This window comes from Cervus canadensis, chromosome 11 (genome assembly GCF_019320065.1).
Source record: "Cervus canadensis isolate Bull #8, Minnesota chromosome 11, ASM1932006v1, whole genome shotgun sequence".
Taxonomy (NCBI): domain Eukaryota; kingdom Metazoa; phylum Chordata; class Mammalia; order Artiodactyla; family Cervidae; genus Cervus; species Cervus canadensis.
This window is the reverse complement of record NC_057396.1, coordinates 10,461,577-10,466,596: the sequence shown is the minus strand read 5'-3', so window position 1 is coordinate 10,466,596 and position 5,020 is coordinate 10,461,577.

The window sequence follows — 5,020 nt, the reverse complement described above, 5'->3', positions numbered from 1 at the left end:
ATCTAAGCAAGCATTCTAAAGCATGAAGAGAAGCACAAAGAGCACTCATTATCAGAATGCAATAAATCCATCAATGGAAGCAGGTCTAGAAATTACAGGGTGGATAGATCTTGATGAAAATGAAAAAGTACAACATAAGAGCATAGAGAAAATGAAAAATGAAGAGAAATTGAGTATAGAGAAGCAAGTAGATGACAGCAAATTTTTCAGTAACTGAACAATCAAAAATTAAATGGCCTTATCAAAAAAAGTTACAAACAAGAAATGCTGGAGAGGGTGTGGAGAAAAGAGAAACTTCCTACACTGTTGGTGGGAATGTAAATTGGTACTGTCATTATGTAGAACGTTATGAAGTTTCTTAAAAAAATAAAACTATAACTAACATATGCCTGGGAGAAGGCAATGGCACCCCACTCCAGTACTCTTGCCTGGAAAATCCCATGGACAGAGGAGCCTGGTAGGCTGCAGTCCATGGAGTCGCTAAGAGTCGGACACGACTTCACTTTCACTTTTCCCTTTCATGCATTGGAGAAGGAAATGGCAACCCACACCAATGTTCTTGCCTGGAGAATCCCAGGGAAGGCGGAGCCTGGTGGGCTGCTGTCTATGGGGTCGCACAGAGTCAGATACGGCTGAAGCGACTTAGCAGCAGTAGCAGCAACATATGCCTGAGCAATCCCACTCCTGGGCATATACCAGGAGAAAGCCTTAATTCAAAAAGGGACATTCACCCCTATGTTCATGCACAGAAATTCCAAAAGGTCTTAGCCCATGTGAGCTCTGAGAATTGTTCAATCTACTATTTTTCAATGGCTTCTTCTCCAGCCTAGAATATTTTCCTTGTATGAGTATGTGGTCATTCATAGTCAAATGCTTGAAAGAAACCCTTTATTTATTTTTTTTCTTTTAATTCTTCTGCTTGTATGTGCACTTACATAACTCTCTGCTCTCTAGTAATCTATCCTGAAATTTACAGCTACCTTCTCTACTCTGAAATCCAATCTGTTTTTCCTCAACTAAACAAGAATGCTATCCTCACTTTGGGGATCTTCCTGTTCATACTATAGAGAAGCAGTAAGCTGTGTAAATTATAAGAACCACCTGCTCATTTCTCTTCAGCAAGGGATCATGAAATAATGCACATGTGGCACTATTTACAATAACCAGGGCATGAAAATGACTTAGTTCTTCATTGATAGAATGGATAAAGGAAAGCAACCTAGATGCCCATCAGCAGATGAATGGATAAGGAAGCTGTGGTACATATACACCATGGGATATTACTCAGCTGTTAAAAAGAATTCATTTGAATCAGTTCTAATGAGATGGATGAAACTGGAGCCCACTATACAGAGTGAAGTAAGTCAGAAAGATAAAGATCATTACAGCATACTAACACATATATATGGAATTTAGAAAGATGGTAACGATAACCCTATATGCAAAACAGAAAAAGAGACACAGAAGTACAGAACAGACTTTTGAACTCTGTGGGAGAAGGTGAGGGTGGGATGTTTCGAAAGAACAGCATGTATATTATCTATGGTGAAACAGATCACCAGCCCAGGTGGGATGCATGAGACAAGTGCTCGGGCCTGGTGCACTGGGAAGACCCAGAGGAATCGGGTGGAGAGGGAGGTGGGAGGGGGGATCGGGATGGGGAATACGTGTAAATCTATGGCTGATTCATATCAATGTATGACAAAACCCACTGAAATGTTGTGAAGTAATTAGCGTCCAACTAATAAAAAAAAAAAAAAAAAAGAATGGATAAAAGAGATGTAGTACATATATACAATGGAGCATTACTCAGCCATTAAAAAGAAAGAATTACTAAGAGTAATCCTGAGATTGCTTACTAAATCAATGTATATAGTAAAGATAAATAAATGAACTTTAGTGGTATACAAAAAATAAATTCTGTTTAATCAAGGAAAACAGTGGAGGAGGGATATAGAAGCAAATAGATATATCTAGAAAACAATATATCTGAATGGCAGGTAAAATCCACAATATTAATGATTATATTAATTATGAACAAAGATATGTCTCAGTGAAAAGATAGTTTCAAAATGAATAAAAAAGGAGATCCAACTGTATGTCTATGAAAGATATGTTTAGATTCAAATAGGTTGAAAGCAAAATGAAAAAAAGATATACCATATAAAGTATTATGTAAAGTTAATATAAAGTAAAATAAATTCTCTTCAGTAAAAGAATGACTGTGCTGTCATAGAAAAATAGATTTATAAATATGATTATTAATAGGGAAAAAAGGATTCATTTAGAGTGATAAAATTGTTAATGCATCAAGGAGTTAGATATATACCAATAAAACTCTAAAATGCAGGAAGAAAGAAGTGACAGGATTAATGATAGAAACAAAAATATAATCACTGTTCAAAGATTTAAATACTCTTAGTATTTTATACAACAATGCAAGGAGATCCAACCAGTCCATCCTAAAGGAGATCAGTCTTGGGTGTTCATTGGAAGGACTGATGTTGAAGCTGAAACTCCAATATTTTGGCCACCTGATGTGAAGAGCTGACTTATTTGAAAAGACCCTGATGCTGGGAAAGATTGAGGGCAGGAGGAGAAGGGGACGACATACGATGAGATGGTTAGATGGCATCACTGACTCGATGGACATGGGTTTGGGTGAACTCCAGGAGTTGGTGATGGACAGGGAGGCCTGGCGTGCTGCAATTCATGGGGTCGCAAAGAGTCGTACACGATTGAGTGATTGAACTGAACTGAGACAGAAAATCAATAAGGAGAAGACTTCAACAACAATACTAACAGAATTAATTTAATTGATATATATATATATATATATATATATATATATATAATTTTCTACCCACTATTAGCAGGAAACTAGATATTTTCATATACACATGGAATATTCAGGATAGTAATATAATAGGTCATAAAACATATCTTAAGGAAGTCAAAAGAACTGAGCATATGAAGTATTTTCCCAAATACTATGGAATTAAATTTGAGATCAATCAGAAAAAAATATACAGGGAATTGCCAAATATTTCTAAGTAAACACATATGAATAATCATGAATAATCCATGGGCCAAACAAAAGTTAAAATTAAAATTAAAAACTATATATCCTAAACTATATCATATATATATATAATATATATATACCCTAAACTATATCATTTTAAACTTATATAGTTTGATGATATGATATCATCCAATATCATATATATATCCTAAACTATATCATCAGGAGAGTCATAGCATAGTACAAAGAAGCTTGCTGACTAAATCCTGAGTAAATTGTAAATACTTGTTTAAAGGAATTAAACTGTTTAATTTAATTTAATTTAATTTAATAAACTGAGTACTAGTATAACTCGTTCCCTATTTTTTTTTCTAACATTTTACCCACTTACACTTAGTGTATTTCAAATTGTATGGCTTCAGAAATTGTGTCTGCACATGTGTGTGTGTGCTTGTGTGGCTTATGGATTGGTATATCACTTAAACCCTGTAGAAGGGCATGGTAACCCACTCCAGTATTCTTTCCTGGAGAATCCCCATGGACAGAGGAGCCTGGTGGCTACAGTCAACCGGGTTGCAAAGAGTCAGACACAACTGAGTGTAAGCATGACATATCACTTAAAACCACCTTCAAAGCACTTTAGATGAACATTGTTCACAAAAAATTAGCAAGAAAAGATGCAATTTTTTAAAAATTAAATACATGCAACTAAGAAGATATTATTAGTTAATGCTAGTTTGCCATTTTTACTTTGCAATTTTGAAAATATTAAGTGTTTTTATGTGCACTGTTAATTTAATAAAGAAGAAAAATCTATCTCAATGTTAACTTACTATATTTAAAAATTTTACTTGAAAATTTATGCTGAAGTTGAAATGTTGGATATTATGAAGTGTCTATAGAAATGAAAATTTAGCATAGATGAATGGAGCTACAAAAATCGCTATTTACAAATAGATTTTTGTTAAAATCAACCTTTTTAGTTGATAGACTAAATAGAAACAACATTCCATGTTAATGACGGTAATGAAAAATGACAATGTGAAAAATCTAAATATGAGCTGCTGCTGCTGCTGCTGCTAAGTCACTTTAGTCGTGTCCAACTCTGTGTGACCCCAGAGACAGCAGCCCACCAGGCTCCCCCGTTCCTGGGATTCTCCAGGGAAGAACACTGGAGTGGGTTGCCATTTCCTTCTCCAAAATACAAGCTAATACCATTCAAAATTAATATATACATATGAGATTGTTATTAGATTTTTCTTATATCAATTTTATTTCTAAGTGTGGTAGTATAACATTTTTTGAAAGATCGATGTGCAATCTGTTTTAAACGCCTTTTGCCCATAATAAGAACACATGCTGAAAGCATGCAGTTTTATTGAATATAATGAACTTAAAATACCTAAAAATTTAGTGTAGCATTAAATACAAGCCATGATTCTGACAAGTGACTGACTCCTGACACTAAAAGCTCGCTTTAACAATTAAACATACATTAGCTATGCAATAGTGATTTCTTTATAACTTTTATCTGATGTCTAGGCTGTGTGCTAAGTTGCTTCAGTTCTCTCCCACTCTTTGCAACTGTATGGACCATAGCCCACCAAGCTCCTCTGTCCATGGGATTCTCCTGGGAAGAATACTGGAGTGGGTTGCCATTTCCTCCTCCAGGGGATCTTCCCAACCCAGGGATTGAACTTAATGTCTAGGCAACTAAGTTTAATTCAGATGGAATATGTTTTTATCTCTAAATTGAATGACTACTGCTTGAGAAAAGAAATCTAAGTCAACTAGGGGTTACTGATTATTGCTATAATTGGCATTTGGGTATTCTGTAAATTAGAAGTAAGTCAATGTGTACATGGGATAAACAAATTTTTTTAAAGTCCATCAAATGGAAACATATATCTTACTGAGTAATTGGAAAGTTGTGTTGAATGTATGTTTAGACCAAGAATATATTTTGTGTAGTTCAGTCAGAAATAGAAACAGTAG